Raw genomic sequence first — 9,107 nt, 5'->3', positions numbered from 1 at the left:
GTGTCTGACAACCGAGGCAGGAAGGGAAGAATTGGACAAGGAGGAGAAATGTTATTTCTCTGGAGCAGGAGAACACAGTGTGCTTCTCCCACCAGGAGGAATTTTCCTGCCTAGGGCTCCATTCTCTCCCATGGCTGAGCTCTCTGGGATAGAACACTGTGACTTGACCCCAGGGACCCTCCAGTGGAGGTTCCTGCTGCTATCATTCTTGACTTTATAGGACACATTTGGGGAAGCAGAGTCCTGCCCCTGTTCCCATATGCAGAGCTTCCTGAGCTACTTCTCCAGGGATGAAGTGCCTGCTTCTGCTCCTCATTTCTTTGATTTATTTCTCCCCACTTCCCCCCTACCCTGGTCTCCTTTCTTACATCTTTATTTCCCAACTCTACCTCACAATGGAATGAAGTTGTGTGTAGGGCCTGACGCGGTTGGCCATAGCTGTAGAATGTTGATGGTGGGAACAGAAAGTGAGGAAAGAGCAGAGAATCTTCTATGCACCTTGACCCAAGAAGGTACCTCTTCAAGCTCCAAGGTTGCAATACTCAGTAATCAAGGAGAAGGCACAGGGTGCAGATGAACTTCTGGTGGGCCAAGAGAAGAGGGGCAGCTGTCTCCATGGGCACATTTGCTACAAGACCACATTTTTCTTGTTTTCCATTTTTTTCTTTTTTTTCTTTCTTTTTTTTTTTTCCCCTGTGTCCCGGCGCTTGAGGATAGAACCTGCGAAATGGAAGCCGCTGGTACCGAAGACATGACGCCAAGGGGGCCGGAGCCCTTTCCCTCTACCTCCGTACATTACGTGGACCGGGACCGCACGCCCGATCCCCGCCAAGAAAAGGAGGGTAAGAGCACTTTTAAGGTGGCATGTTGACAGGACAGTTGTCAAGATTATAAAAAAGAGAGATTAATGGAAGCAATGTGGAAAGCACAAGCATCAACGAGGAGAGATGGTCGTCAACATGTGGCCCTGGTGGTCCTTCTTCCTCACTATCCTCTCCCATCCCCAGGTGCTTCTCCCTAAGGTTAAAAGCTATCCCTCTCTGGGGATGAGACAATGTAGGGAACCAAGGCAATGGCTGTTGAAAATGCAGTCACAGAGGTTTCTCTGGGGCGCCTAGTGGCCCAGGAGTGGCGGACACAGGAGCTCTGGATGCCTCCCCCTTTCTTTTTTCTCCACTCCTTATGAGTTTTAAGGAGTTAGCACAGCAACCCTGGACAAACACTCCAATGGCTTCTCATCTTTCTCAGACTAAAATCCAAAGTTCTTATCACTAACCTAAGACCCTTCGTGACTTGGTCTCCCACTGCTTCTCCTACTATGTTCTCTCTGTTCACTCTATTCCAGCCACACTGGCCTCCTTGCTGTTCCTTGACGATGCCGGCACATTACGCCTCAGGGTCTTTGCATTTGCTGTTCCCTCAGCTTGGAAAGCTTTTCTGAGACCTGTGTGGCTCACTCCCTCATTCAGGCTGCTGTTCAAATGCTACCTTAACAGAAAAGCTTTCTCCAGGCATCCTCCCTAAATCAGACACCTCCCTCAGTCACCTCTCCAGACTATCCATCCCTTACCATGCTTAATTTTTCTTCATAGCTCTTTATCATCCTGTAACATCTTACATATCTTTCTGTTTGTTTCTTGTCTGTCTTTCCCTGCGTGAATGTAACTATTCACTACTGCATTCTCAAAGCCTAAAACAGCATCTGGCATATGTAGGAATTCAATAAATATTTGTTGGGTGAGTGAATGAATGACTAAATCTCATGGAAGTAGAGGTTTGGGTGACTCGCTAGCATTGACATGTAATCTGCACAGTGAATGTTTGTCACAGTTATCAACATTTTCTTCAAATTAAATCCATTTTCTAGTAATCTTGTCTCATCAGTGCAAGAGACCTCCTCAGTGTTGGGCCGAGAGCCAGGCTATTCCTGGAAAGGTTTGCAGGGCAGGCCAGCAGTGTGATGCTCGAGCTGGGCCCCTGAGGCCTGAGAAGAGGGCCATAGCACTCCTGGGACTTTCATGATGATGTCACACTTATTTGAATTTCCACGTAAGGAAGCCTGGGCTATGTCCCTCTCTGTGGATGAAGTGGAGGGAAGGGATGTATTAGTCAGGGTTCTCCAGAGAAATAGAACCAACAGGACACACACACACACATGAGTTTATATATTATTTATCTATCTATCATCTATCATCTATATATCAAGAGGTATCAGAAAGCTGTTTGGAGCACAGACAGGAGATGGGTAAGACTGGAAAGGGGGAGTCAGTTAAGAGGAAAGAATGGGAGATGAGAGAGGTATAGGTTTGAAGAAAGAGAAATTGAGGGAGTGTCAGCTGAAGACCCCTGCCTCAGTAGAGTAGATGCAGAGGCTATCCTGAAAATGCTGAGGTTGGCAAAGGAAGTTTGGGGGGTTTGAAAGGAGAAGATAAGGGCAGCCTGTTGGCCAGAGAAGTGGGGAGACTCCTGGGCTGAATGAGGAGCTACAGGAAGGCTCCCTGGTAGATGGAGAGTGTGACTCACAGTGGGGTCAAACTTCCCCCGTAAGTAAGCCTCCTGCAGCCCTCATTGGCAAAGGGTGTGGGGATCAGGAACAGGGGACGAGGAGTCAAGAGAGCCAGAGGATGCTGGCTGACGTGCACTGGGGGACCTGGGAGAGGTCCAGAGCCTGGACGTTATCTGGGAGCTCCAGGGCAGTCTGGGCAGAAACAGGGAGATACGAGGTTGGACTGGAGGCTGCTCTCTCCAAGGGGGAGTCCACAGCCAGAGGAAGCGGCAGGGTTTCCTCATGGTGACCACGTCTTCATGTCCTTGTAGATGCTCGTCCCCGGTCTGGAACAGCCCTGCCCCTGATGTATCCTTGCAGTGGCAGCCCCAGGCTCTCCTCTTTCCCTGACTGCTCAGGTGGAGACAGTCATCTCCTTCTCAGCACTTCCAGCGCCTGGACTTGCTTCCTCACAGCACTTTTCAGGCTGGATTGAAGGTGACCCTATCCATCTCCTCCTCCCATTCTCCACATCCCCCAACCATGGGGCTGTGACTTCTTGAGGGGACAGGTTTAAGTCTTGCTCATTTGTGGAGCCCCTGAGCCTGGCACAGCTGGTCACAGCCCTCTGGGGTTGTTCAAATAACTATGTCCTGAAATGGGGCTCTCCTGACCATCGGTTTATGCCCAGGACCCCAAGTGAGAGTAAGCGGAGGGGGCGTGGTGGGAGGCTGGATGTCTCCTCTCCTTCACCCTTTGCTTTCCTTCTTCCCTCCCTCCTTCCTTCCCTCCCTCCCTCCCTCCCTCCCTCCTTTCCTTCCTTCCTTTTTAAACTTGAAGTATAGTTGCTTTACAATATTGTATTCGTTTCAGGTTTACAGCGTAGTGATTCAGTATTTTTACAGATAATACTCCGTTTAAAGTTATTACAAGATAATGGCTATAATTCCTGCACTGTACAATCTATCCTTGTTGCTTATCTATTTTATACATATTCCCTCTTCTTTCTTTCCTCCTTCCTAACCCCGGCTCTTCCATATTCTGTTCTGGGGAAAAGTGATAGAACGATCCAGACCGGAGAATAGGGTCAAACGTACAAGGTCCGAGCAGCCCCCAGCCCCCAGCACCCCAGCGCGTTCAAGCTCACACCTGCCTGCAGCGGGGACCAAGGCTCGTCCAGGCAGCCGAGGGAGGGCAGCGCCACGCAGAGAAGCGGCAGCCCCAGCGACGGACGGCAGGGGGCGCCGCCAGGCCTGTCGCCCGGGCACGTATACCGTCGCCTCCCAGCCTCCACCCCCAGGTGATTTCAGACTGGGTTTGGAGCAGTATCGCAGACGGGGTGCTTACGGTCGCAGCCACCTGAGGGCTTGCGCTGCCACTCCCCGGCTGTGTAATCTAGTGCTGCCTACAATCTTAGTTTTCATAGCTATGAAGTGGGGATAGTATAAGACCATAAAATGTGAAAATGTTCTCAAAGCGCTTTCACATCTATCACTGTTAGAGGCTGGCTGTCCCTAAGACTTAAATTTCCCGATTTACAGCCTGATACCTTTTGCATCCATCAAACATGTTTGGCAGACCTAAAGGTGAAAAGTTCTCCTTGGGGTGGCCTGCTGCTCTGAGGACAGTAAGTTCTCCGCCAACTGCTGTAAACACTGCTGGCCTGACTCCTGCCTGGGCTTTTTATTACATGGTGCCGGTGCAGTAGAGGGGGGATTGCGGGCAGCAAAAAGGAATGAAAAGTTGCTCCCCTGACCCTTCTCAAGAGTCCTTTGTTTAGTCAACAGGTATTTATTGAGCACCTATTATTTGTCAGGCTGTTCCACGGACTGGGGATACAGTGGTGAGCCAGATAGCATGGAAGTCCCGGACCTTTATTCACCTTTGAAGTCTTGACTAATCCTGCCCTAGATTAGTTTCAGGTTTGCCTAAACCAGGGACCAGAGGCCTCTGCCCCTCCACCCTTAATCCCAGCCCCTGCCCTCTGTTAATGACAGCCTTAGAGGAGCTCTGTTCCCTGGGGCAAAATGTCAGGCTCAGCAATGCCAAGGCTTCTGAAGGCCAGAGGTGACACCTCCTCTCGCCCATCTCCCCCCAACAGCTTCCTCGGGGATTTTTACCCTCATAAAGAATGGTGAGCTCTGGGCTCTGTCGGGCATGGGTTGTCCTCAGAGTCTGGCTGGCCTCAGCCAGAGCAAAGTGTGGCTGAGTTTGGGCTGCTTCCCTCTGCCCCTCCTCTACCACGCTCTCAGAGAACTCAGTCTCTCTCTAATTCCCCAGCCTCAACCCTGGGCGCCAGCTTGAGCCTTCCTGAAATTTCCCAGTTGCTGGTTGTCTCTGACTGTGTCCAAGTTTCTAATCCCCAGCGTCCCGCTTTTGCTCAGAGCTCAGGAGCCCAGGTCTAGAGCACCTGAGAAGTGAAACCATGGCTGATGATCTTTGGGGATTCCCAAAGCACCCTGCTGTGGTGGAGGCAGCCCAGACCCCAGGATGGCACAAAAAGGCCTGGAGTCTTGTCTCCCTGCTCCTACTTGTTTGCTGTGTAATGTAAGTCATTTTTCTTCTCTGGGCTCAGGTTACTTGTTTGTTCATCCATCCATCCAATAAGCCTTTTGACTACTCGCCATCTCCTGGCGCTGCTGGCTAAAGTCTCAGCCCCTTGGCGTGGCGTTTAAGGCCCCTCACCGTCTGAGCCATCTAGGAAGGAGCTGGATGAGAGCTTTTGCTTCCTGAACTGCTCTAGTCTGCCCTGACTGCCCAGTCCTTCACACACCACACCTGGAGCCACAGCTGGTCTCCCGTGCCAGGGGCACACTCAGGGCACCTGAGTACAGAGAAGCTCTGTCTTTCCTAGCATTTCTTGGGAATTCTGGCTGCCTGGTGCTAAAAGACCTGAGCGTTTGGGGACGGTCTCTCAGTCCCTGAATTCAGGTCTAACCTTGGGAGTGGGGAGGGGCACAGAGAAGCAGGTTATAATGAGAACCAGCTGACCTGGAGAGGCTCAGTGGGGTAGGTCTCTGCATGGACAGCCCAGGGAAGAAAAGGAAAGGTGGGAGGAGAAGGAGTTCTGTAGGAGCCGAAACCAGGAGAGACCAGGAAGTGGTCATGGGCAGGTTGACTTGACTCAGGACTGGGGACTTGAGTTTGCTGCTGCCTTGGTGGCCAGACTTTAGGGGAGAGACAGCCTGGACAAGTTGGGTGTGTGTCCTGTTCCGTTCACTTGACTGCAGTGCTTAGTTCAGGTTATGGCATGTCGCTCAAGAGACATCTATCAGAGTAAATTCCATGACGAACAAGAGCTTTGGGGAAGAGACTTGATCTGTTCCCATTGGACTTGCATCTGGGAAGATGAAGGCTTGAAGTTGCTGGGAGTCATTTTCCCTTAGCTGTGAAATCTGAAATTGAAGTCAACAAGGAGGAGCAGAGCAGAGGCCGAGCTCAGATGCCATCATTTGAGCCCCTTACGATGCTTTGCCTAAAGCTGCCCATCCCTGGGGCTTTTTAGTTTCATGGGCCCTTTTTTTGCTTGAACCAATTAGATTTGTGTGCGTATGTGTGTGTGTTTTAATCACTTGTAACCAAAAAAGTCCTACCCAATATAGAGCCCATGATAAAATTCATCTTTATAAAGACCAAAGTGATGGGGGACGATTCTTCAAGAGATCATTAGAACTCAGTCCCACAGTGACTCAGTGACTCATCTGCTAATGACTGCTGTCTTGTGCAGGGTCGGGTGAGGCCTCACTGATCCAGAGACCGGCAGCCTCGGGGCCTCAGGAGAGCTGTTTTATAGGTCCAAGTGAGGCAGGCCCAGAGCCTGTCCACCTGGACACCATTGCACCTGCCTTGTGCCACTTGTATTACTGTCTGGCTACTGTCTACAGCCCAAGGTAAGTCTGCTCACATAGTCCCAGGGAAAAGGGATTAATCAGACACCAAGTCTGGGACATAATCTCCTGGCAGGCACACCTGGGGAGGGGTTGTGTGCTTCTGAAGGTCCCACTTAGAAGCACAGGCTGGGAGAGAAATTCTGTGTTCTTCTGATGTCCTTCATCACAGTAGTCATGAAGTTGTCACTCCCTCATTATGACTTAATCTTCTGACAGCTCTTCCCCAAATGGATTTCTGGGTCTTGACCTGGAAAAGTGGGACATAGACAGGGAGCCAGGGCCTCTGGACTGCAGAGGTCTCCAAATGTAGCAGATGCACATGAAGATGGGCTAGAACTGAATACTAGAACAGACTATGTAGAATTTTCAGTTTTCTGGATTTACACTCAGCAGAATTTAAGTTACCTCCAGAGTAAATAGTCTATAGTTCCCATTCAGAGGAGAACTTTGTTGTCTTCAACAATTTTTTTTGCTGCCTGCATAAATGAGCCTCACTTTTATATGTTCCAATTTTCATATAACTTTCAATTGTGTAACTACACATTGATACCTTGAAACTGGTACTTCATCTATCAGCTGGGGGGATTTGTGTTCCCTTGTGGTGGCCACTTGCTACCTGCTGCTGCTACGGGATGAAAGCCTGGGTCTCTACCTTGGGGTGGAGGTACAGGAAATGTGTATGGCAGAGTTGGTCTCATTTCCCACAATGTGCCAAGGGGACCCCAAATTCCCTTGATACCTGGGGCCTGGAGCTTGCCTGTTGACATCAGATTGATGAACAGGGTGGGTGCTTCCATCTCCCCTCTCCCCTCCTGTGGTCCTTGCATCTGGTGGGGGTGGGGAAGGAGTTCAGTGGCTGGTGGCTCTAGGTGATGGCAAAGGTGGTCTTCTGGCTGGAGATAGTGGAGATTTTGCCCATCTGTAGTAGCGGAGAAGATGAGGGTGGAGAGGGATGGTGGAATCACAGAATAGGAGCTACAGCCTGGGCCTCTCCAGGCCCCATGGAGCAACAGGGGGGATGCCCGTGAAGGCTTCTTGCACCTGCCAGGACCCAAAGCAGGCATAATGCGTGTGGTTTTTTTGCGCATGTAAAACTGATATGTTTAATTACCCCTTACATTATTGTTTTCCTGCGGAGACCCAGTTACAAAGATTATCACTAGAGGGCAGGAGAGACTTCAGTGAGAGAGCAGGCTTCCAGCCAGGGCCACCACTTCTCCCATAGACTGGGGCTGAGCTGCCTAAAGCTTTCCCATTCATATAGAAAATGAGAATGTGTATGACGCACCGGGGGAAACTGAAGGGGACTTGGGGACACATATTTGGGCTTAGTGGGAAAATGCATATCATTTTTTTCATGTTTTGAAATTATAGTAAGATACAAAGTAAAGGAAAATAGTAATACTGAATTTGTATAAAATTCTAAATAAAATTATTTCAAATATTTTACGGTTAAACATGAGCTGGCTTCCACTAACATCTCTTTTTATATCTAATTTTAAACTGAAGTGGAAACATGAAACTTCTGATCAAGATTTTTAATTATTTCTTTAAATTCTTGATAATCATTGACAAGAAAATTCATTCGTACAATCTGGTGATAAAACATTAAAAACAACTTTATAGCCACTAAAAAATTTATAGCAGTTGAAATTACATTTAAAGGCTATAAGCTTTTTCTCACCTTCCATTGACTAATGCGGTGTTGAAATTTCTTGTGATAAGGCATTGGATTTAACATCCATCAAATCTCTTGGATTTGAGTGTACTGAAATAATGCTGAAGCATTAATTAGCAGAATACACATGCATTTTTAGAGAAGTCACCTTGCAGCCAGCCCGGATGTAACTAAAAAAAGTTCAGCTGCTGCAAAAGATAAGAAGCAGCCCATATACATAGAGTAACCATTGTCCTGATTAGTCCTGAAGGGTTCTGGTTTATGTCTTCTGACCTGACATGACTATTCACAGCACCTCCTTTCACTCAAAAAAAACCAAAACCAAAAAACAAAACTGCATCAGTTTGGTGCTGATACATATAACATGGACAAATCTCAGAAACATTAACCTGAGTGAAAGAAGCCAGACACAGAAAAGTGCATGTTGTATGATTGATTTCATTTATTTGAAATTCTAGAACAGGCACAACAAATTTGTAGTGATGGAAAACAGATGAATAGTTGTCTGGGGCAGCGCTGGGGGTGACGTGGGAGATGACTGCAAAGGGCTAGGTAGGAAATTTAGGCAAGGTTTTCTATCTAGGTTGTGGCAGTGGTCACCCCGGTAGATCATCCACTTATACATCTCTCAAAACTCATAGTACTGTACATTAAAAGTGGTGCTTTTGTTGCATATAAATGATACCTTATTAAGTGGATTTAAAAAAAGAATGTGTACCAGTTTGGACAATAAATTATATGGCTTCTGTACATATGCATGAAGAGAGAGATTCAGGGCTGCCATCTGATGCTGGGCCCGCCAGGAGCTCCCTCCCGCTCTCCTTCCCCCGCCCCTGCCCCTTTGGTGGGCACTCTGTGGTCCCTGGGCACGTGGGACACACTCCTCCTGGTGCACAGCAGGCAGTGGCACCCTCTGCAGCTGGTGGCTGGGGGACGTGTGCAGGGGGTGGAGGCCCCGTGCTCTGGCTGGGGGAAGATCAGTGTCCTTGTGCCTAAGGGGGCTTGGTTGAAGGGGGGGCCCTCCAAGGAGCTGTAGGCCAGGCTCTCCCCAGGA

At 49.0% G+C, this 9,107-nt stretch overlaps 1 non-coding gene across 1 annotated transcript; it reads right to left on the bottom strand.

The window, feature by feature from the left end:
• Positions 1–693: 693 nt before the first annotated feature.
• On the bottom strand, positions 694–842 carry LOC115803283 (small nucleolar RNA SNORA57). Its single transcript, XR_004023969.1, has one exon. It is a non-coding gene; the product is annotated as a small nucleolar RNA SNORA57 (small nucleolar RNA).
• Positions 843–9,107: the final 8,265 nt, after the last annotated feature.

The sequence above is a fragment of the Delphinapterus leucas genome, chromosome 7 (assembly GCF_059928025.1).
Source record: "Delphinapterus leucas isolate spDelLeu-1000000601 "Yukka" chromosome 7, BTC_Dleu_Yukka2, whole genome shotgun sequence".
NCBI lineage: Eukaryota > Metazoa > Chordata > Mammalia > Artiodactyla > Monodontidae > Delphinapterus > Delphinapterus leucas.
The sequence above is the reverse complement of the archived record's forward strand: the minus strand, read 5'-3'. Positions and strand labels throughout refer to the sequence as shown.